Source organism: Phascolarctos cinereus, unplaced genomic scaffold (assembly GCF_003287225.1).
Source record: "Phascolarctos cinereus isolate Bilbo 61053 unplaced genomic scaffold, phaCin_HiC Scaffold_4;HRSCAF=312, whole genome shotgun sequence".
Lineage (NCBI taxonomy): Eukaryota > Metazoa > Chordata > Mammalia > Diprotodontia > Phascolarctidae > Phascolarctos > Phascolarctos cinereus.
Window position 1 is genome coordinate 623271371 of NW_027555847.1, and position 25654 is coordinate 623297024.

Sequence of the window (25654 nt, forward strand, 5' to 3'; positions counted from 1 at the left end):
TCACATAGCTACTTCGTGTCTCAAGTTGGATTTGAACTCTGGCCTTCTTGACATTAGGCTTCATGCTCTATCCATTCCACTACCTGGTCTCAGTTTTAGTTCCTATCTCTGATAGTTGTTAGTATATCACTTATTAAGCTTTTGACCATGCCAGTAACCTAAGGGACTGTCTTTTGGCTTTTGTTGGTGTTATTTATTCATTGGTAAGCTAGGTAGCCTGTTCTCTCACCTTGGGCTGTCAAATGACTTTCTCCAGCTGCTTAGCCTCCTTCTAATACTAAGTCTCCACGGTTTTACATTAGCATTTTCATGAGATCGCTGGGTTGACATCTGAGTGGAAAGCTAATATCTCTATTGAAAAGTATTATGTAGATAAATCATTGTACTGTGAACTAAACAGCTGTGTCTGCATTCACTACCTGAACTGATGCCTCCCAACTTTGTTTTCTCCTGCAGCCCCTAAACCAGGAAGTTGCCATCTCCAAATAGCAATCATGTTGACTTGGCATTTTGTGACCAGAAAGCAAATAAATTCTTCATCTGTACAATGGGAATAAGCATAGCATCTACTTCCCAGGATTGTTGTGAGCACCAAATATGAGAATATTTATAAAGTATTTTGCAAACCTTAAAGTGCTACATATAGATGTTAGCTATTATTATCTATTTTCTAACCCTCTTTACAAAGAGAAATGATGCTTGTGAAATTCCACATAGCTCAAGTTGTTCTGTGTTTTTCTGTTAGAATAGTACTTCCCAAAGATAAGGGTGATGCATTTGTGGTGGGGGAAGGAGAAATGACCTAGATGTGCTGAACCTGGAATCACCAGCCCTGATTTCAAATCTTGGTTGTATCACTTATTACCTTGAGCAAGTTACTTAACATCTCTGGGCCTTAGTTCTTTCATTTGTAAAATGAGAGGGTTAAATTAGCTGGCTTCAAATCTGGCCTCAGACACTTAACTAGCTGTGTGAGCCTGAGCAAGTCATTTAACCCTGTTTGCCTCAGTTTCCTTATCTGTAAAATGATCTGGAGAAGGAAATGGCAAATTACTCCAGCATCTCTGCCAAGGAAGAGTTGGACACAACTGAACAACAACACCTCTCAGAGTTGTCATGAGGATGAAAGGAGATAATTATAAAGGTTTTAAGTGAGTGTCATTTACCTACACCTTGCTACATTATAATCCTTTGAGCTTATTTTTAAAATTTAACTTTAATGTGAAATCTTCAACAAATACAAACATTCCAAAATATGAAGAGAGGGTCCCCTATGGATTCATGAACTTCTATGTGCAACTCTTTTTTTCACAGTGGAAAGACTTGAGTTCAAAATCTGCCTCTTGACCTATAAAAACTGTGTAACTGTGGGCAGGTCACTTAACCTCCATGAGTCTTGTTTTCCTCAACTGAAAAATAAGGGGGTTGGGCCAGATGACTTCTCAGTCATCTTAGATCTATGACTGATCTTAGTGACTTAGGTTCAGTTATTTTAGTCATTTTAGATCTAAGATTCTATATCTAGTTTCAAAGGAACATCTCTTTATCCAGACTCTCATAATTGAAGGGGACCAGTGAGCTCATCTAGTCCCACCCTTGCCTAAATCATGCATTCTGTTTGATAAGTAGTTATTCAGCCCCTGCACGAAGACCTCCAGTGTCAGGTAACTCACTTGCCCCATGAAGCAGCCCGTTCCATTTTTTCATAGTTCTGATTGTTAGAATGAGCTGAAGTTGGCCTCATTATAACTTCTGCTCTCTGCACATGTACATATGTATTTTTATCTTTATATTAATGACACATTATTTGTATTATTCTAAATGCTTTAATTACCTTATACCTTAAAATTCATTTGCCACTTTCCTCCTACTCATCTAATCTTATGAGATCTTTTCTGTGATCTATTTCTGTCAATGTTACATTTTTACTACTTAAAGAAAGAGAAAAAGTAACTACTTAATTAATTTTAATGTAACACAGAGCTCAAATAACCCTTCAGATCAATTACTTACCGGCAACTTTCTAGGTAGAATTGAATGGAGTTGTCATTTGCAATTAACAAACTTGTATTATTCAATCCTCATAATTCTATGATTCCATGAAGATTGTGGGAGAAAGAGATTGGGAAAGGAGAAAGGTCAGTTTGTTAGAGAAGGAAGGATTGTAGTGCTTTTTGATTTCATGTTCTTAAATCCTAAACTTGAATCTTCTGGAAGTACCATGGCCTTTTCTGTTTGTGTTTACCGTAAACTCATGATGGGAACCCAGGAGGCCACCAAACCTTCTCTGTGCACCATTACTGACTTATGAGTCCAGCAGGATTTCCTCATTTCTGGAGCTTGGGTTACAATTTGGTCACTACAGAAAGCAAGGAAACAAAAGATTCTTCTTCATAAACTGGACACTTTCCCCAATAGTAAAAGTTTATTGCCACTGAATTTATTCACCAAACCATCAGAAATGGCATTTTCAGCTTCTGCACAGCTGTAAATAGTCTTGCTAGTTCAAGTGATTTTAGCAGCTGCTAGTTCTCTAGGATGATCTATGACATTTCCCCTGTAGTGCTCAATTGGAAGATTTCTATATTCTTTTCTGGCTCCATCTTTCTGTTTCTTTTTGATTTTTTTTTCTAAACAGAAAAGAAAGTAGGACAGAGAAAACTTCTGTATAGCCACCAAACTAGGTGCCAGTCGGTCAGTCAATAAGCATTTTATTAAGTACCTACTATGGGCCAAGTACTATGCTGAGCGCTGTCACAGAGCAGCACTTTTCAAAATTTGGTCCAGAGTCCCTTGGAGGTCCTGAGACTCTTTCAAGGGTCTGCAAGGTCAAAACTATTTTCATAATAATACCAAGATATCTCCATTTCAAATAGTAAATACTAGTAGTCATTCGCATAAATAAAAGCTCTTTGGGTGGAGAGGTCTTCCATTTTCAAGAGTGTAGAGGAGTCTTGAGGAAAAAAAAGTTTGAAAACTGCTGCCATAGAGATTAGCTACAATGTAGGAATAAAAATTGTAGAGAAAACAAGGAATTCACAGGAGATGCAATCTAAGAAAGGGGGCAATATTAAAACAAAGTATGGACTACAAGAAAGATGGACTGGAGATCCTAATACAAATGCAAAATAATACAAAAGGAGGCAATTTTGAACACATGATACCCATGCCTTAAATTTAACTCTGAAAAGCTGCATCTTATTCAAGAGAAACCAAGTAAGTGAAAGGGGCATGGGTGCGGTATGGAGAAGCATTGTGTAGTAACAGGTTATGCTTATCAGAAAAAACCAGGAACCAGATGCAGATACAAGTATGGCGGAGAGAATTTGGGCAATGATCAATAGAGGAAATTGTTTTGAAAACAAGAGTGTCCTTTTAAAAGGACACTCATAGAAGATGAAATTAAAGGCATTAAAGGGGATGAATACCAAAGTACGACACAGAACATCAGCAGTGCTAACTAGAATGTACTGAAGTTGATCAGGAGAACTAAGGACAACCAACAGAGACAGTAACAAAAGTTATGTTTCATCACAGTATGTCACAAACCACCCAGACAGAAAGAAATCAATGAGAAGTTTGGGGAAAAGATAATAAGCCTGGTATAAAGGGTCAATGTACACTAGTCGTGATGGAGAGTTTGATTGTTGGAACATTTGTTGGAGCTCTCTCTGACAGAAGCAGAGCAGCTAACTAATGCTTTTTTGCCTTGCTTTAACAATAATTTCAATCTGTATAGCATGGAAGAAGAAGCATGGGCAGTTTTTATTCTGTAAAGAATAGAAGAAAGAATTGATTGCTGAGGTGAAGCTGATAGGAAGCTTAGGTGGGGACAACTGTTCTCTCAGAGTTTGTGATAGAAAAGGAGAAGAAAGATGGGCATAGTCTGATAGTCCTAGATTTGAGAAGATCAGATTTCAAAGGGTTCAGAGAAAGAATAGCTAGGATCCTGTGGAAAATATTAAAGAGACAGGAAGCTCATGAAAGATGGGAAAATCTCTAGAATAAAATTCAGAGGACACAAAGAAAAACAATTTCAACAAGGGGAGAAAAAGGCAATTGTCTAAAGAGATGAAAGTGAATGCAAGCAACCTGGATTTTCAAAAGAGGCTCATAGAAGATGAAAGTAAAGGCATTAAAGGAGATGAATACAAAAGTAAGACACAGAGCATCAGCAGCGCTAAACCTTAGAATGTACTGAAATTGATCAGGAAAACTAAAGACAACCAAAAGGATTTTTAAACTTAGCAAGAAGGGAAGGCTAAAAGTGAATCAGGCAATGATGAGGACAACAATGAATGTTTATATAGCACTTTAAAAGTTTATCAAGTGACTTACATCTCTCTTTTGAATCTCATAATTACTCTGCCAGGTAGGTACTATGTTGATGATTATCTTCATTTTACAGATGAGAAATCTGATGCTGTAATCTAATATGCTGGTAAATGTTTAACAACTGGTTCTCCAAAAAACAATACCCATGACACATTTTTAAGTGTAATCTGCACTATTAACATTTTCCCTATCACCCTCTTAAATCTAGATAATCAGCAAAACAATATCAAGCCTTGATTTGTAGTGTTTTCTGATTTCCAAAATGTAAATGCTCACATTGAAAATTTAACAATCAACTTTCATAATCTGATTAGGGCTGACTCCAGCACACTACTGAACTTGAGGCTGTTTCTTATTCATTCTTCATTCTTGAAGAGGACCGATGATATCAGGAGAGTGATGTCTTAACTTGCTTAGAGACATCAAGTGAATTGTCCAGGGTCATATAATCAGTAGGGGGAAGAGAAGGAATTCAAATCTAGGTCTTTCTGTTATGTTTATCCAATAAGGAGATGGAGAGATAGTAAAAATACTTAACTCTTCTGTTCCTCCTGTTTTCTCTGCAAAGGAGAATGAGCTTTAAGTTGGTATGGATTGAACAAAAATGGCAAATAGCCAATGAAATCCAAGATAAGTAGGCAGATTATAAGAAAGCACTTAGCTTTCTTGTCAATGAGTTCAAGTCATCTCACTGCATCTCTCTGAAAGATCTGGCAGACGTGATGTCTGTTAGTGTTTGTTGTTAGTGATCTTTAGAAAGTCTTGTACAAGGGGAGATATGTCACAGGATTAGAGAATGGTAAATGTCTTCACTTAAAAAAAAAGAGGGAAGAGCCTGAAAATTGCAGGTTATTAAACTTGGCTTCAAAATTTCTTATAAAATGATCAAAAGTATTATTAAGAGGATTTAATTAACATCTAGAAAAAGAAGCGGGGATTCCAAAGGGATGACGTATTAGTTCTTCGCCAAAATCTGTGACAAGTTAAACTTAGTTCCCTTTTTCAGGGCTCTTAGATTGGTAGACCAAGGAAATGCTGTAAAAAGCTTACTTAATTTTAGTAAAGTGTTTGAGAAAATCTCTCATATTACTCTTGGGAAGAAGATGGAGAGATATGGTATAGACTGTAGTATTAGTTGGATTACAAACTGGTTGAATGATTGGTCCTAAAGAGTAATATTAAATGTTCAGTGTCAACTCAGAAGGTCTCTAATAGAGTGCCTCAGAGGTCTGTCCTTGGTCCTGTACTTTTTGACATTTTTGTTATAACTGTTGATGGTATGCTTATGAAATTGGCAAATGATACAAAACTGGGAGGGATGAATCAGGATTGTAAGAGATCTTGATGGTCCAGAACATTAGCTTGAATCTAATCATAGAAACTTTCATAGAGATAAATGTACAGTCAAAAATCACCTTTACAAGCATAAGATGGTATAAACATTGCTAACCAGCAGTTTGCCTGAACATGATCTGGAGGTTTTAGAGGACCACAAGCTCAATCATGCGTCAACAGTTTAACATAAAGGCAAAAACTCTAATGTGGTGTACTTTACTCTGTGGAGAATGCAAAGAAGTATATGTTGTCCCTACCCCCAGTGTGTTTGCTCTTAAGAGCCAAGTATTATATGCTAATGGCCTTCAACCATATCAATTATTATATTGAATTCTCACTGTAGGTAAACAATTTTCCATCCAAAAGTGATTGAGAAATCTAACACTGGTGAATATTTATTTTTTTCTGAAAATGCTAGCATAAGAGGGTTGTATTATTTAGCAAAGTGCTTTCTTGTATGTGAGTTCTTGCTTCCAGGGGCATTATAAGAATCCTGACTCAAACACCCAACTATATTAATAGCTAGAATGCAGTAATCTGGTAGACATAGACTGCTGGGGTCAAGCTATAGGAAATGCAGTAAAAGGAAGGTATGTATAGTTTTGTGTGAACTGTTCTTGGGAAATGCAATATTCTTTTTTTTTTCTCTTTTTAAATTCTATGAAGATAAATGTCAGATCTGAATTTGACACTGACAGCCAGTCCAAAAGCCTTGTTCCTGCCTGGAATGCTAAAACATATCTCAGACATAAAAAAAAAAACCTGACCACAAATTACTATCATATTTTCTAGTTCATTACCAAACATCATTAGTATATTATTGCAAAACAATTAAACTGTTGGAGAATAAGATCCATGAGGGAAACTAAAAAGGATTGGGATTCCTAAAGCAAAAGAAGAGAAGGCTAGGAAAGAACTAGCCTTCTAATTTGACGAATGGTCAAAAATGACTATTTAAAGATTATATTCTAGAGAGAAGAATAAGGTCCTTTCCTGGTGCCTCTGGTGATGTGAAAGTGTCCCTGGCTTTTCCAAGGTCTATGTCAGCAGAAACGTGCTCCAGCTGGTCCTACACATATAGAATTAACAACATACTGTAGGTTATCTGAGGATCAATTGTTTACAAAGGCTCAGGGGAGTGGCAGAGTGGTAGAGATTAAATCATGAATTTTTTTGGCTATAGCAGTGCATGAATCTATCTACAAAGGTGTCGAGAACTTGAAATCTGCTTTGGAGTGAGTAGATTCATAAAAATGAAAGCACAGATTCTTCAGGCTGCAATTGAACAGAGAATAGTGATTCCCCAACCATTTTCCATTTCTATTGATGGAAGAACTCAAAGCAATGAGCTCCAAGTCATATAATCATAGGATCATGGTCAGAAGAGAGCATAAAGGTCATTTAGTCCTGCCCTTCTCTTATGAGTGAATTCTTCCTCTGCCAACCTAGACAGGCAGCTGTTCAGCTTCTCACTGAATACATCTAGTAATAGAAAGCTCATTACCTCAAAAAACCAAAACAAAACATTTCACTTTTGGGTGGCTCTGATTGTTAGCAAGTTGATTTTTCAACATCCAGGGAATCTTAGGACTGTAGAAAATATAGTTATTATATTGATAATGAAGCAGGAATTTCTCAACAGGAAAAATGATAGCCAGAAGAATGAGTTATCACAATGGAAGGTAGTAGTTTTTTGTGTCTTTATTTTTCTGCATTGTGTATTTATTTTTTGGTACAGCTAAGACACCATTGATTATGTCACTCTTTATTCAGAAATGTACAGTGGCTCCCCATTTCTCATTGCATAAGGCTTTATGCAATATAATTACTTAATGCAAATTGCTTTGGCATTTATGGCCCTCTAGATGGAGGAATAAAGAGATGAATAGGTAGATAGATTGATAATAGGTGGATAGATGGGGAGGTAGATGGACAGATGGCTGGGTAGATAGATGGGCGGAGAAGTAGGGTGTTTATTAAGTGCTTACTATAGGCACTGTTACTATGCATATGGTTAGTACAATGCAGTCTCACTCTTGGTCCTTTATGATGTTGTCTTGACTACTCTTGTATTGTTAAATTTCTGTAAATCTTGTTTCATTCATTGGATTGTAAACACTTTCAAGGCAGGGGCTTTGTCTTATATTTTTCTCCCAATCTGCCACAACATCTAGCACGGGACTAGGGTTTTTTGTTTGTTTTTTGCTTTGTTTTGTTTTTAATTATCCTTGGAGTCAGAGCCCAAAAGGTCCTCAGAAATGATCTAGTTCAGGGTCATGTAGCAAGGATTAGAGGATCTAGGAGAAGTTATGTTAAGCAAATGGGGTCTAAAAGCCAGAATCCAAGTGGTTGATTGGGTCCTCCAACCCAAACTTTAGATAGCAGAGAACACTGATACCACTCACAAGAAAGTGGTGATAGGGGGCAGCTAGGGGGTGCAGTGGATAGAGCACCGGACCTGAAGTCAGGAAGACCTGAGTTCAAATCTAGCCTCAGACCTAACACTTGACACTTACTAGTTGTGTGACCCTGGGCAAGTCACTTAACCCCAATTGCCTTAAAAAAAAAAGTGGTGATAAGGGGTAAAGCCTTACAGCCAATTGCTCTAAGAGGTGATGGGAGCTTAGCAGTTACTCTCCAGTGCCCTCTTGTGTTGGGGGGTGTGCTCGACAAATGGCTGCTGAGCCCCTGATTGATAGTGCCTGCTCCAGCCTTGACAGTTGAATAGAACCCATCTTTCTACACAAAACTCCCCCTGGTGATCCAAGGGCCAATTAGATTCTTCCAAGATTCTGAGTTCTATGATTCGCACCCATATAGCATCTCTAGAAAAATACTGAGTTCAAATTCAGACTCAGACACTTACAGTTGTGTGACCTTGATTAATTAACTTAATCTCTGTTTGCCATGGTTTCTTCAATTATAAAATGGGGGTGATAATAGCATCTACCTCCCAGGTGTGTTGTGAAGATCAAATGAGATAATATCTGTAGAGTGCTTAGTGTAGTTCCTGGCACATTGTAGATCCTATATCAATGCTAGTGATTGTAACTATGTTACTGTTATATAATCATATAAAATATATACAACAATTGATTTGAACCCAGGTCTTTCTGATTCCAGGCCTACTGATCTATCAACTGAAGTGAACAGTTCAAAATTATTGAAAGCATTATACAATTTACTTAACATAAATATAAAAAGAAATCAAATTGTTTAAATGTTTCATCATTCAGGCGCTCCCCTTGAGTTTTCACCACTAGTGGGTGCTCAGCAGCTACATTGCATGCACTTCATGGGCGAGATATCCGTATGCCTCTCCACTACTAATGTTTTCTTTTTCCGTGGGAATCTTGGAGAAGTAATGAGATATGAGTTGGTGTGATAGGTCACTGCTCAAAAAGATGAAATTTTAATAGCGTTCTACTGAGAAAGATAGCTTTTTATTATATGAATATACTTATTACAGGGGAGATTTGCCTTTCTTCCTTCCTTCTCCAACTCCCTGCTGATTTGTCTCATTTTTAATCTTGGAGTAAATTTGAATGAAAAGTTTAAAAAAATGAAAGAAAAACATATAAAACAACTAATAGGATTTGAAGACATGATTATAGAGCTGTGATTTCTAAGAGGTTACTTGCAAATTGTTAGCATCTAGAAGCTTTGCTTAGCTGATATACAAGCTCACAGTCTTGCTGAAACAGTGTGATGCCACAAGAAAAGTTGTAAACACTATCTTCCTTAGAGTTCAATGAATAACCCTGAGGGAGCTAAGGTTTCTAGTACAGTAGATCATGAGCACCCACACCAATATGCTCCCCATTATTAAACAGGATCAGTTGAATTCTATTAGAGTTTTAAAAAAGGATTTACTGAGAAAGTATAGCAAGAGGAATAATTTAAAATAGTCTTCTTAAAGCAGAAGCACACTCTTCCCTTATATATACAATATGCCTAGAAAGAGTGGGCTCAGACTTAAACTGCTATTGTAATGAGGCACACACGTAGAGAGCACAGGCGGCCAAGGAGTATCTCCTGACTATTTCCCCCAGAAGACTTTTTCCCTCTATATACAAAGTTCCCTTCAGGTGCAGCTCTCTGCTAGGCTTCCACGATCCGTGCCTTCCCAGAGTCCATTATCAGTACTTCCCTCTGCCACCAGGAGTCACAGACCCTAAAGCTACCATCATCCTTGAGTGACTGTCTTTCTCAAAGCAGGGGCTTTGCAGGCATTTTCTCTGTCATTGGCCATTGCTACCACCTCTAGTGGAGGGGTGGGGGGTGACCTCTGAAGGCTTTTCCAACCTTAGAAAGGCTGCAGATTCATAACCAGGTCAATTCCCTCTCCAGATTCTTGTTCACCTAAGATCAGGGATGAAGAAACAGAAAATAGAGATACCACATGCTCAGGAACACATGGGGACTGGCTGGGGGTTAGCAGCTTGCCACCGTTCCTTTATGCAGCAGATCACAACAGTTTTTGCCTCAGCTGCCAGGAAGGAAAAGAGAGTCAGAAATCAGTGTCATCCCTTTTGCCCATGAACTCAGTGTTGGCTCAGTACTCCTTGAGTCATTGGTTCTTTTGGCTCCATAGCCAATGAGAGGACATTTTGTCATCCCGCTGCACTAACCCCCCAATCACGGATGGCCACCTCCCCAAAGTCCCTTATTTTGGATTGGAATTAGGCAACGAATATTGGTACTACATAATCCACCAGAAAAGAAAAGGCTGAGCATCTTCTAAGGACTTGGTCCTCCTTGGCTAGTCCCCTATTATAGTCCTCCCCCATTAAAATCTTTGCTGTCCTTATCAAATCACTGGACTGCATTTTGAACTCTTTGTCCCTATCCTGAATCCATAGCAGTTCTGTGGGGTCCTGAGGAGGCTTATTCATTGTCATTTTTTAATGCCTTCTCTACCATCTTGTACTTAAAAGTTTCAGAAAACTCCATGTGACATAGATCTTATATTGTCCTAAATTTATAGGAGGAAATCAAAATTGGCCTTAAATACAGAGTCATGCTGATTTAACAAAAAAAAAATTATAAAGCTTATCAAAGATTAATGCTTGCCTAATATTCTTAAGAGGACTGCCATGGAATATACAGAGGCCTTCCTTGTTCCAGAGGCAATAAAGAAAAGAAAAAGAAAACGAAGCTTTTCTATCAGAAGGAAAGCTTCGCACCTACAGGGCTCCTAAAACATTTTTGAAAGGCTTTCTCCAAGGGGATTAAGGACCTGAAGTCAACTGGAAGTTGACCTTACTCTCTCTCACCTTACTCTCAGGTGAGAAACAAGTCTGTCCCTGATGGAAATTCTTCCATGATTCCCTCAGTGCATAGGGCCAATGAAGTGAGAGTCAAGACAAAATATTTTGGCATTTCTTTTCACATCAGGCACAGCAAAATTTCTCTGGTGGTCCCTCTATAGTAGGTATGGGGATGATGGTAGTTTCTGGATCACTATAGGAAAGTAATGTGCCTTTTCAAGACAAAGTTTATCTCTTTACTCATTTAGGTGCCTGGGAAAAACCCTAGTTCCCCCTTCCTTTATGTGGCTCTGCTTCTGACTGCTGGCCTAGAAATCTTCACTTCCTTTCTTTCTTTTTTACCTTTTAAAGTCATTGAAAAGATAGCATGCCATAGAGGTCAGAAGACCTATTTTCCTAAAGTGGAATTATAAAACTTAAAAGTGTAAAGGAACCCAGGGGTCATCTAGTCCAACTCTCATTTTATGAATAAGGTAATTGAGGCCCAGAGAGGTGAATGACTCACCTGAGGTCACACAGCTACTTAGGTCAGAGCTAGGATTAGAACTTAGGTCTCCTGATGACCAGTATGGTATGTTGTCTAATAGCCCCCACGAGTGGGAGACTGAGCTTTCAGCAGACAGACTAGAATTAATATGAAGTTATATAGCAATGCCTTGCCAGGCACTGACATAGTAAAGGTTAGAAGCAAACTCTTAATTCTTGCTTCATAGAGAAGGATTCAGTGATGCCATAACTCAGAATGAGCTACAGAACAGGCCTATATTGGAAGTTTGGCTTGGCCAGCCCAGATGTCTGTTTCATTCTGGAATTTCTTTCTGGACTCCCATTTCTGCTTTATAAGGACATATTGCAGCTCTGATCTTAGGATGCCTTTTTGAGGATTTTTTTTTCTCCCTCAAATCTCTAGAAATGAATGAAAGGATCACTAAAGGGGATTAATTATATTGTTAACCAAGAGACCTTGGCAAAGAAGTTTCTATTTCCAGGAACAACAACTTAAGAAGGGAAAGGTGACTGTGAGAGAAAAACAACCTAAACCAGGCTGATTTCAAAATCTAAATAGGCAAAGATGTTCATTTCTGTTTCACATTGGTTTAATCCTCCTTCAAGGCTTAGCAAATTGGTAATTTTCTCCAAGACCAGTGGAGGAAGCTGGAAGCCTAGATAAAGCCAGCTTTTATTTGGATTAGAGCCTGATTTCTTTGTAGACTTAGAGAGAGAGGTATTTGTTTACCAGTCTATGTGGTCAATTTATAGAACTGGGGTTGAAAAAAAAAATCCACAAAGCTCAAACTCCCCAAACAACAAATGGCCTCCTTTTCTTAGCCTTGGTTTGTCCTCAATGACTTTTGACATAGGAGTGCTGCCCATCTTTTCCCCTCAATTTGGGCATTATGGGTCAGATTTGAGGACCTTTATATGGACTGAGCTCTTCCGTAATCATTCAATTATTCAATCAATAAACACTTATTAAGCACTTACTATGCTATATAGCAGCTGGGAATACAAATGCTGCACCCCTCTGGGGATACTTCCCTACTTCCTACTTGTATTGGCAGGTTGGGGCCTGAGAGGCTGGCTGAGGAGTACTGCTCATGGTTCTGCCGGTAATTCTGAGGAGCTTAGTTTCTAATATTGTTGCTTACAATGCTCCTTCCTCCCACTGGTGTACTTCCCTTTGATAATCAACCAGACTTATTAGCTTCTTAGTATAAATGGTTCCTATTGTCACTAATATTGTCGCAGGATTCTGATTCTTTTATACAATCATTACATATTTCTTGTGTGACATTATCTGTCTTCATCCAATGATTAAAACACTTTATTCCTCTCAAACTGATTTAAGGAGCTGTTAAAACCTTGTTTACACTTCTGATCAATTGATTTGGTTGAGTAATTAGTGTGGGGGGTGTTATTGGTGTGTTATTCATCCTTCATTCCTGAAGAGGACCAAAGACATTAAGAGGATGCCTTGACTTGCTAGTGAATTGGATTTAAGTGAGGCAGAACTGTTCAAAGTCACCAGCCTCATTCTTTCTTCCAAAATCATCTAAGTCCAGTGGTAAGACATAGGTCAGGATGACTGGAGATGGCCCCAGATGCAGTGGGAGACCTTGGCCTTTTTAAGCTAAGGTCTTTCCCAGGTCGCAGTTTTTCTGAGGCAATACTCATTCAGTGACAGGCCAGGTTTTGGTGTGGGAGTTAACCTTTACAAAGAAGGGCAAAAACATTTTTATCTTCCAGGATCTTACATTCTAATGGGGGAGAGAACATATTCTTTCTTTCTTTCTTTCTTTCTTTCTTTCTTTCTTTCTTTCTTTCTTTCTTTCTTTCTTTCTTTCTTTCTATCTATCTGTCTACCTATCCATCTATCATCTATCTCTATGTCTAGATGTCTCTATATACACACATATAGAAAGAAACATGGGTTATTTATGTATATCTGTTGTCACACATAAAAGATCAATGGAAAGTCAAGATAGACAACACCCTTGGAGAGGCATACTCCAGCAGCTGGTAGGACTCGAAAAGTCTCCTGAAGAAGTTGGTATTTGAGCTGAGTATCAAAGGAATTCAAGTCATCAGGCCCAGATAAATTACATCCTAAGATTTAAAGGTTTTGTGGTTCTATCGGCTAAGCAATTTTAGTCATCTTTGAAAAACTGCAGAAAAATTGGCAAAGATGACAGAAGATAAGACATGTCACTGCTGGAGGTGTTATGGAAAATAGGTATGTTAATGTACTGTCGGTGGAACTGTGAATTGGTACAAATCATTCTGGAAAGCAATTTGGAATTTGGTGAAGAAAGTGACCCAATCTCCCTATCCTTTAACTTAGAGATTCCACGGCTAAGCATATAGCCCAAAGGGGTCAATGCTAAAAAGAAAGGTCTCATATACACCAAAAGATTTATAGCAGGGGCAGCTAGGTGGTTCAGTGGATAGAACTCCAGCCTTGGAGTCAGGAGGACCTGAGTTCAAATCTGGCCTGCGAGGCTTGATACTTAACTAGCTGTGTGACCCTGGGCAAGTCACTTGCCTCACCAAAAAAAAAAAAAGATTTATAGCAGCATGTTTTGTAATAGCAAAGAATTGGAAACAAAGCAGATGCCCATCAATTGGGGAGTGGCTAAACAAGTTGTGCTATGTGAATATAATGGAAGAAAGGAAGGAAGGAAGCATTTATTAAATACCTACTATATACCAAGTATGGTGCTAAATCTTTTTACAAATATTATCTAATTCTGCCTTCAAAATAGTTCTGGGAGCCAGGTAATATCACTATTTCAATTTTATAGTTGAGGAAACTGAGGAAGACTGAGGTGAAGTGACTTGCCCAGGGTCATACAGCTAGTAAGTGTCTAAGCCTAATTTGAGCTCAGGTCTTCCTGACTCCAGGTCCAGTTCTCTATCCCCTGAGTCACTTAACTGCCTCTAATGGAATATTATTGTGCTAGAAGAAATACCAGACATAACAAATACAGAGAATCATGGGAATACATATCAACTGATGCAAAAGAGAACCAGGAAACCAATATACACAATGACTATAACAAAATAAATGGAAAGAACAATAATTGAAACTAAACAATGTGTAATTTATACCGACCAAGTTCAGCCCTAAAGATGAGATATGAGAAAGAACCTTTCTCTCTTCTTTGCAAGAGGTTAAGGATTATGGGTGTGGGGTATTATAGATAATGCCAGAGTGTATTTTAAAAAATAAAGCAGCTCTAGAGAGACCGTCTCCTCCATGAAGCTCTCCCTGCTCACTTGGGGTTCACTATATCTCCTTGACACCACCCTGCCTAAACATACAATTTCCATGACTCCCTTTGCACACATCACCCCACCCACTTATTTGACTTATAGGACACCAGGATGTCACACTTAGAAGAAAGCTTAGAGATCATTTAGTCCAAGCTCCCTCAATCTACAAATGAGGAAAATAAGGCTTTGCAGAGGTGACAGAGCTTTCCTAAGTTCCCACAAGCAGTAAATAGTAGAGCTAGGATTCATATTCAAGTTCTCTGGCTTCAAATTCAGCCCCTTCTCCTCCCCTCCCTTCCCCTCCCTTCTCTTCTCCTCTCCTCTCCTCTCTTTTTCTTTTCCTATGGTTACTTGGAGACAAGAGTTCTATATGACCTTGCACAAGGTACTTAACCTTTCTGAGCCTCAGTTTCCTCATCTGTAAAATAGGGGTTCATAAAACTTATACTATATTCTCTAGAGTTTCATTAGGAAAATTTTGTGGCAACTGATGTAGGAAAACACACAGTAAATTATCTAACCAGAAAAAACCCTGGATATTTGCACTGGAAGTCAACTTAAAGGGCATGAAATGAAGCAAGAGAGGGGGAAGAAAGAACTCCATTGGGCCTTAGGAAACAGTGATCTTGGCCCCAGTTGCATCATTAAGTCATTCTATGACCTTGAAATTTAGAGCTAAGTGAAGAGGTCTAGGGGTTTTGGGGTGCTGGGACTCCAAGATCGCGGTACCGGGACCTGTCTAAAAGAATTCAACTCAAATCTTCTTCAGCCAGAGGAAAAGTTTATTAGTGGTAAAACATATAGGCCAGGTGACACCCGTAAGGATGAGCGGGCATGAGAGGTTCTCAGCCTTGTGGGCCTGAGATTCTCAGCTGGGTGATGCCCATAAAGATGAGTGGGCATGAGAGGTTCTCAGCCTTGTGGGCCTGAGATTCTCAGCATCTGAATGAGGGCCAAGGTGGATGTTAAATACTAAAGTAACTTTGGGTGGCCAGAGAAGGGGGTTGGGTAAAGGGTCTAGGTAACAATTCTAATTGGGGAGGTCTAATTGGGGAGATTGAATAGACAATGGGAATAGATAATGGAGGAACAGGAAGGCAGAAGTTTGAAAGGCATCTGCACAAAATCAAGGTGGGGCTAGGACTTTCAAAAGGAGACAAAGGAAGGCCTTTCTGGGGCCTATAGACAAAAGGAGCCTAAGGCTTTTAGAGCATCTGAATATGATTAAAAGGTAAAGCTAAGGCTTTCAAAGGGAGATGAGGGTCTGGGGTCTGTGAGTCAGATTCCCTTTGGGGCAAAGGGTGGAGATCTTGGCTTGGGCCCCACCCTCATCATAAGTAGTTGAGGATTGATGGGGACCCAGTGTTTGCCTTCCCAGGCTCTACTCTAGGCATTTCTTTCATATATATATATACACATATATATATACATATCTATCTATCTATCTATCTATCTATCTATCTATCTATCTATCTATCTATCTATCTATCTCCTTTGGGACCACTTTCCCAGTCCCCTCCTTGCACTGACCTGTTGGGTACTAAGAAGGTGGCTGACTATACCTCCCTTCAGGATCCTAGAGGTGACCCAGAGAGGTTGGAGATTTTAATACTATAGCTCATGAGCCTTCATTTAGCTTTCTTCTTGTTATTGTTCGACCAGTTAACATCAATGACATTTTATGAGACGATATTTCCTAAGAAAGTTTAGAAAGTTTAAAAAACATCCCCTATGGACTCTTTTGACTGCATCACAAAGGTATCCATATGTTATCTTATTTTTGTCATTTTTTGAACAAAATTATCTTCTGTTTCTGTGATTTGTTATTCGACCATGTATCCTTTAGAATTACATTAGTCTCCATTTCAGTTTGCATCCTTTCTTCAACAGTCTTCAACTGTTCATGATTTTTTATTGTGTTGTGGTCAGTAAAATGGTTTTCTGTATTTATTTGTGAGGCTTTTATGCCCCATCACACGGTCAGCTTCTGTAAAAGTGCCATGCACAGCTAAGAGATATACACTTCCTTTGATTCCCATTCAGTAATTGACAGAGAGCTATCCTTTTGGGTAGTTCCTCATGCATTGGACTTTCCTCTTGCTTTCATTACCATATTTTTGTCTTATGATCTAATAGCTTTTGGCTATGTTTTCTGAAGCCAGCTAGGCTGATAAGAATGTTTATGCCAGTGTGATTTTTGGTTGATCCAATGGTTTGTGCAAGAGAAATATTTGAATTGGCAGGAGATGTGGGAAGGGTAAACTTTTTAAACCATACTTCCTCATCTGCCTGTGCATAAATTGGGTTGGGCGGGGATGGAGTGCTCACAGGATCCTAGCTCTCAGGCTGGATGCACCTTAGAGACCATCTAGTCCAGTCTACTCATTTTATAGATGATGGAACTGAAGCCTATGCTGGTCCTGAATCTGAGCAGCTTGCCAGCCCAGCCTCTCTTCCTCTTACTTACTTCGGAGGGGCTGATTTTGTTATTTGTTTGTTTCTGGCCTGGCTAGGCCAGGATGACTCATTCTGTTTCAGACTGATTCTCCTAAGAGGCTATATTCTGTACCAGAGTATCATTTTGACAGTTGATGACATTTGGTCACTTCTAATTTTGCTTATTTGTTCCCTAGAAGCAATAATAGCTTCCCTGACATTCTAGCGTGATCCCTTTCCAATACCTCCACCCCTTCTCCAGCTCCCGTCAGCCAAGGCAGCTGTGTGATTTGGGTAGTAGGAGAGGAACTTATTCTAGCTATAAATCATTGGATCTTTCTTCCCTTATAAGTAGAGGATAATCTGGAGGCCAAATAGCACCACTAAACTCAGGCAGGATCTTAAAAGGAAAGATGTTGTGGGTTCCTGCCTCAATTTTCTCAGCTATGAAATTGATATAATAGTAGCATCTACCTCACAGGGTTGTTGTGAGATCAAATGAGATAATATTTGTAAAGCACTTAGCACAGTGCCTGGCACATAGCTGCTGCTGTTTGTCCTTTGCTCTTAAAGAGGACCGTGAGATCAGGAAGGTGATGCCCTGACTTGTAAGTGAATTGGATTGAAGTGAGGGAGGTCTGTGCAAAATCACCAGCCTTACTGTCTCTGAAGCCATTTGAGTCCAGTAGCAAGATATAGATCAGGATGACTGAAGATGGCCCTGGATGCAGTGGGAGACCTTGGCCTTTTAAAGCCAAAGTCTTTCCCAGGTCTCAGTTTGACTGAGACAATACCCGTTCAGTGATTAAGGCTAGGTGAGAAATGAGGCAGAGAATGGCCTCTTATCTAGCTAAAAAAAAAAAAAAAATCAGTCTGGCAGGGGGAGACCCTTAGGGCTTCTGGTCAAAACAGAAGCAATTGTTGTTTATGCTAACTCTGAGCCATCAGAATCCAAACAATGACCAAGTAAGGCTTTGCTGGGACCTATTGTTGGCCAAACAAGGAGAGCCAGAGTGGTTTGGGTTTAAGGTATGGTCCTTAAGAAAGAAATCTAGCCTATAAACCCCAAGATAGTTTGCCAGGTTTCATCAATCAAAATTTACATTCCTTTGGGCTGAGCTCGCACAGGTTAAGGTTATGATTTCCTATGTGGACAAAGGGAGATGAGGGAGGGAAGAAAAAAAGAAAGGAATGAAGGAGGGAGAGAGGGAGGGAGGGAGGGAAGGAAGGAAGGAAAGAAGGAAGGAAGGAAGGAAGGAAGGAAGGAAGGAAGGAAGGAAGGAAGGAAGGAAGGAAGGAAGGAAGGAAGGAAGGAAGGAAGGAAGGAAGGAAGGAAAGAGCTGTGTTATCCAACTGGAACTGGCCATTTGGGTCCACCTGGCACATAGTAGGCATTTAATAAATGTTTGTTCCCTTCTACTTTGCCCTCCTCCATTTTAAGAATGTAGCCCAAGCTCTTGTTGTGGTATACTGGCTGTCACCAGTCCCACAGGTGTGTTATTACACTGGGGCTGAGTTAATATTTTCCAGAGCCCTTTAAGTTCTATGAGTCATCTCATCTGTCTTGATGGCTGAAGTTAAATGTGCCTAGAGGCACAGGTGTAGAGACTTACAGTGCTAGAGCAAAAGGGGTCCAAGAGTGCCCAACGCCATCAGATGTCCAAGAAGGCAACTTAGGCTCAGAGATCTTGGTTTTCCCAAGGCTCTACAACTAGAAAATACCAGAGATGATATGCAAAACCAGTTCTTAAACATAATTTGTGAGGCACAGTGTTGAATCATAGAGCAACCTTAGAAAACATCTGCTCTAACCCACTTTTATTTTACTGATGATTAAATGATGCCCAGAGGTGTAGAATGAGTCACCCAAGGTCACACAGCTGCATAGTGGCAAAACTGGGATTAGAAAGCAAATATCCAGGCTACCAAATTCATTACACTGTTTGCCTTTCTTAGATAATTTTATACAAGGTACTCCTCGGTCTTGTAGTGTCTCAGCGTCACTTCTGACTCTACTAGGGAAATAAGGAAGGAAGGAAGGAGACAAGCATTTATTAAACATTTACTATGTGTCAGGAACTGAGCTAAGCATTTTACAAATATTATATTGGTTCTCATAACAACCTTTGGAAGTAAGCGCTATTACCATTCCCATTTTACAGATGAGGATACTGAAGCAAAAAGAGGGTAAGTGACTTGCTCAAGGTCACATAGCTATTAAGGGTCTGAGGCTGCATTTGAACTAGTCTTCCTGACTCCAAGCCCAGAGCTCTATCTACTACACCACCTAGTCACCTTGGATATGTCACCTTTGGTAAGTTTCTTAACTGATTAAAACAGCAGCTGCCCTACTGGGGATCCAACTGGAACTGGTCAGTGGGGCAGCACAGCTGTCTCTTCTCCTCCCCTCCCCATCCCTCTCCTCTCCTTTTTTTTTTCTTTCCCTTCCCTACATCTGCATAGGATATCATACCCTTACCTGCCCAAAAGAACGCAAATTTTGATAGCTGAAACCTTTTTTTCTTAAGGACCATGTCTTAAAATCAAATCACTTTGGCTCTCATTGATTGGCCAATGATAGGTCCCAGGCCAAGGCCCACTTGGTCATTGCTTGGGGTCCTGATTGGCTCAGAATGAATGTAAATAGCAATTATTTCTGTTTGGCCAGAAACCATGAGGGTCTCTCCCTCCCAGGCTTATTTTTTTTTTTTGACTAGGTAAAGAGGCCATTCTCTGCCTCATTTCTAACTCAGCTTTAATCACTGAATGGGCACTGCCTCAGTCAAATTGAGACCTGTTTAAAGACCTTGACTTAAAAAGGTGTCCCACTGCATCCAGGGCCATCTCCAGTCCTCCTGATCTCTATCTTACCACTGGACCCAGATGGCTCCAGAGGAGAAAGTGAGGCTGGTGACTTTGCCCAGCCCTCCTCACTTAAATCCAACTCACTTGCACGGTACCTTCCTGATGTCATCGTCCTCTTTGAGAGCGAAGGGCAAATGAAGACAACAACAACAACAACAACAAATTGTTTAAGGAAACGGTCTTTTTCTCATCTGAAATATGGGCACAGCTCTTTCACAAGTGATCTTATGGCTGTGCTATGAGAAAAATGCTTATAAACTTCAAAAGCTAAATGCTCTCGTACACATAGAGGAGCTCAGTGCCCGTGCACATAGTAGGTGCTTCATAAAGGTTTATGGAATTATTAAGTTGAATCGAATTGAATATATACACAGGCCTATGTTAGGTATTGGGGAAAATACAAAGAATAGTACACTCTACACTCCCTTCTAGCTTTTACTTGTATCATTCTAGATAAGAGATTTTTTCTGTTTCCTGATGGAATTCACATGATGGTGTAGACTTGGGAAGGATATCGAATGAAGGAATCAATTTGAAAAAAAAAGTGTATTAAACACTACTCTATGCTAAGCACTGGCATAGAATTACAAAAGCAGCACCCACTCTTGAGTTTATATTCTATTTTTATTTATTTGTTTTCTTAGGCAATTGGGGTTAAGTGACTTGTCCAGAGTCACACAGCTAGTAAGTATCAAGCATTTGGTCTGAGGCCGGATTTGAACTCAGGTCCTCCTGACTTCAGGGCCAGTGCTCTATCCACTGCGCCACCTAGCTGCCCCTGGAGTTTATATTCTAATGGAGGGGACACAACATCTTTAGGGAAATGGTGGCTAGAGAAGGGTATTTGGGTCCAGAAAGCTGTAGGGATGGTGAGCAGAAGCATAGGAGATCACCACCACCTTTCTCCACATTGGTAGAGTTCATCTGATTATGGTTCTAGAACTGGGGTTGGATGGGTGGGTGGTATAAGAGTTGGCAGAAAGGTTGCTGCGTAGACTATCAGGAAGATGGAGAAGGAGCAGGGAGAAGAATGGAAAAATGTGGACCGTTACTGGCATCTTCTTGAGATAGAAGTGATCTGTCATCAGTCAAGATAGGGGGAGGGGAGGCCCAGAGAAAGAGTTCTTGAGATGAAAGCTGCCCTGTTTGGCTATTCAAGTGTCCACTAAGAGGTTTGTTTTCCTAATGTTTCAGAGTCATTCACACTTGGCCTGTTCTCGTGGTCATAATACATGTATTCAACATTGATTAGATGTTCCAGGTGCCTAGTAAAACAAATGAAATTATGTAATGTTAGTGTTTGAGGGGACTTAGAGATCATTGAGTTCAATTCTTCTTTTTCATGGTGATTAAACCAGGGCCTAAAGAGTGGAGGTGACTTGTCTAAGTCTTATGCCTAGTCAATAGTGGTTCATGGACTGGAACCCAGACCTTTGACATGTTCGTTGTTTAATGACAGTGTGCCACCAATCCACATTATGATGGGAAACCTCAGGTTTAGGACCATTGCAGAGGCACTGATCAAGCCCATGGTCACCAGGGGAGAACAAAGCTGGAATGGCAATGCCTTTATGCAAAGCTTGAAGACCAGCTCCCACTCCTGCATATAGACGTCGAGATTTCTGAACAAAACAGGCCTGTTGATGGGAGCAGATGCACATTCTCCTACCACTTCCCACACAACACCTTTCCTGACCACTTACCTGCTAATGACCGCTAGAAAACAGCTCAGGCTTCTCTTGCGCACTCTGACACGATCTTCAGCTGTGCTTTAGGCCTCCACGTTTCTCTGTCTTCATAGGCATCTGCTCAGTTGGTGGAACTATGTATGGGGGAAACGGAACTTAATGAGAGTTGTGTGGATGTCCAGAAGACCTATAATTAGGGTGGGGCTATGGAGGCTCCAGGTGCTGACATCTTGTTGGTGCGGATGCTGTTTCCTCATATGGGGCCATCTTGTCTTCACTGTGCTCTAGTGACTACTTTCCCAGGTCTTTGCCTCCTCGTCTGGACAGTACCTCCATGGACTTTGAGGAGGAAGGCAGGGCCTAGAGGAGATGAGGGAGCAGGATCACTGGCAGCATAGGTCTAGGAGTAGGGAGTCATCCTTCTCCCTGAGTTATGGCAAAATCCTAAGCCTTCCCTAAGGTTGAAGTGAAGGGCTGTGACTGGGGGCTGCAGACAAGGGAAGATGAGGGAATAGGTCACCCTTTCTCTCTCTATGACTATTTGGAGTTAGATAGTCTCTCCTAGAGCCCCTTGCTTCTCATGTCATCTGAACATAGACAATGAAATGCTAATTGAAAGGATTCATAAATTACCTCCAGAAAAAAATCCAAGGCTGCAAACTCCAAGACACGTAGAGGTTAAATTCAACAATTAAATGCAGAATTAAATACAGAATTAAAAACAATTAAATACAGGTTCTGCAAGCTACCAGGAGAAAGACCTTCAGATACAAATGAAAGAAAATTTAAATAACTCCAGACTATTCTGTACTCACCAGAAAACTCAAGAGGGAATGTAATAATGAGTTCTGAAGAGCAATGGAGCTCAGGATGCAGCCCACAGTGACCTGCCAGCAAATCTGATCTTAATTATAAATGAAAAAGAGATAGGTGTTCTATAACAAAAGAGGTGTTTGACACATTCTATGAGAGAAAATCAGTCCTGAAGAGATTGTTTGCTTCTAGAACACCCCAGATGACAGAAAGGCAGGAGGGGAATTGAATCCAGCAGCCGAGGACAGTAATAACAATGCAGTGACAGCAGAGACTTCAGTGCTTCCAGAGTAGTGTGATTTGGGGAAAGGTGTGCTCACTATTCTCATTGGCTGCACTCTGGTTCTTACCAGGAAGGGTGCCTGATCCCTTGGAGTTGCAATCAATACTGCTCCTCAAGGTTTCTGCTCCTTTGGGACAGAAAGTGATTCTGCTCCTCAGGGCCCCTGTTCCCTCTTGACTGAAAGTCAAAGTTCCCTCTCCACCCCTGAACTGTGATCCAAAAATGGGTACAGGTAATGAAGTCGCCAAACAGCAGCCAGGCCTGTGTTCAGTGCCAACACAGGGGTCTCCTGTAATCTCTTTCTGATTAGCTGCCAGATGCTCTTACTGCTTCTGACTTGAGAGCTCCCAAAGCTGCAGTTGCTTCTGTTACCACCACCTTGTCCCACCATACGTGTTTCATCCACGTGAGCAGTGGACCAGCCTCTATGTCAGTGTCACAGATCTCTCTTTCCTATGTCCTAAGTTGTCTTAGGTAGGAGGAATGTCTCACCTTGACCTTTTGTTGGCCCTTCCCTTTCCAGAATTCAATTTGAGATGTTATTTTAAAGTTGTTTGGAGCAGAATGTTGGGGGAGCTTGACTTACTGCTTCCTCTGCTCTGCCATTTTGGTTCTGTCCCTGGAAGTCACCAATTACGTTTTAATCTTGTTCTGGCTACAATGTTGGGTGCAGGGGCTTCTTAGGTGGGTATTTGAGTCCTCTAGTATACAGAACTTACCAGGGAATAAATCTCCTCTATCAATTCAGACAGGCAATAGTTCTACAACCTTGAATCTTAGAGTTGCCTGGGGTACTGAGAATTTAAGGAACTTTCCTGAGATCACACAAGGGACACGTATCAGAAACAGAAAATGAATTCAGGTCTTTTTGACTGTGAGGCCAATTCTCTACTCCCTACTCCAAAGTGCCTCTCATTGGGACAATACAGGCATTAAAAATATGAGCTTTGGGGGCAGCTTGGAGTCGGGGGGCATTGAAAACACTGCATCATTTTCCGAATTCAATCCAATCCTGATTCTATGCATTTATTACCCTAGTTCATTGCTCATCTGCAGTCCCTGTGCCAGATGTATACAGCAACTTGATGAGCTGTTCCCCTCACCAGGTCCCTTGCATTTATTTTGTATGCACATGCATTCCATTGATAGAATATAAGGGGCTGTTTCATTATTGTCTCTTGTCTAGCACAGTGCCCGCACAAGGTAGCCACCTAATAAATGCTTGTTGATCGATGTATTCCATCCAGTTGCATTTAATAATCAGAGTCTTTCCCCTCCATTTTGTTTTTCTAGTGTTTAGGCAAAGGTTTCCCATATTGGTGTAGCTCTCACAGACAAGGTTTTGTAATATTCTGGGGCCTTGAAGTAATGGGCATAAAATGCCATTTTCTAATAGGAACACTTGGATTGCTTTGTTGTGATTAGGGAATTGATCTTTTGTTTGGCCTCCATATAGGACATCTTTCATGACATTGGCAAACTTCTTCTTCATCATCATCATCATCATCTAGCATTTATATAGCACCTACTATGTGTCAGGCACTGTACTAACTAAGCACTTTATAATTTCACTACAACTCTGGGAGGTAGGTGCTATTATTATTCCCATTTCACAGTTGAGGAAACTGAGGTTAAGTGACTTGCTCAAGGTTACATAGCTAGTCAGTGTCTGAAACAGGATTTAAACTCAGTTCTTCCTGACTCCAGGTCCATCAGTCTGCTTACTGTGCCAACTAGCTCCTTTGGCACAGGTGAATGTCTCTATTTCATAGCTAATGCTAATACTCAGTGAATCATTCAACAGAGTTACCTCTGCAGTTATATCTTTATGAAATCCTGCATGATTTTAAGAGGATCAAGTGTGGCATATTAAGAGATGTTGAAATCATTAAATATTGAGGTAGTAACTAGTATTTTAATTTAAAAACTTTAATTTGCTTGTCATTTCTTACTGAATTAAGTCCAGACAACCTAGCCTGTCTTTCCCATGATATTCCCCAATTTATCTTTCTAGATTTAAGAGAGGTAGACTCTTTGACCCCTGACTCCCTAGATTGAGAGAATATCAGAGAGAAAAGAATAAGGATAGTAACTAGATTTAGGATTTTGCTGATATAGGGGACACCCTGCTTAAGACACTTCCTGTAGCAATGGAAGGTAACACTTTCTTTGTCACTTAGAGTCTTAGAAAGTGACCTAGAATACTGAGAGGCCATATGTGTCACAGGACATGAACTCAGGAGTTTGTGATTGTAAAAACTCTATTCATTGCACCACCATGTTGCCTATTTAATGATAAATCTAGGCCTAGACTCCAAACCTCCTGACTGCCAGGCTGGCATTTTGTCTTGGAGGGTGTAGTCATTGTTCCCTCAGTCCCCTCTACAAATATCCTTTTCTCTTGCCGTGTTGTTCTTTTCCCCAAACAGGTTTTATCTTTTCCCACCTCTGTTTCTGCTCATGCCATTCCCTTGACCTGAAACACATTCTCTATACTATCTCCATCTACTTAAATCATATCCTAAATAATATCCAGATTTAGCTGAAATGGCAGCTCCAGTGGAGCTATGGACATGATCTTCCCATTCATCTGTACTCCTGGTAGAAATTGATCTGAAGCATAGGTGTTAATGGGTTGCCCTGAACTTTGGGGAGGTCTCTAGTGGAGTGTCTAGTGATCTGGCCTTGGCTCTGCACTGCTCAACATCATGGCATCATAGACCAAGAGATGGAAGGGACCTCAGGAGTCATCCTGCCAAATCCTTTCATTTCACAAATGAGAAAACTATGGCCCAGTGAGACTGAGTGACTTACATGAAATCCTACAGGCAGGAAGTGTCAGAAGAGGATTTGAA

General features: G+C 40.2%; 1 pseudogene; it reads right to left on the minus strand.

The window, feature by feature from the left end:
* The window catches only part of LOC110193312 (uncharacterized protein CLBA1-like), a 36676-nt pseudogene extending 13475 nt beyond the window's left edge, over window positions 1-23201 (minus strand).
* Window positions 23202-25654: the final 2453 nt, after the last annotated feature.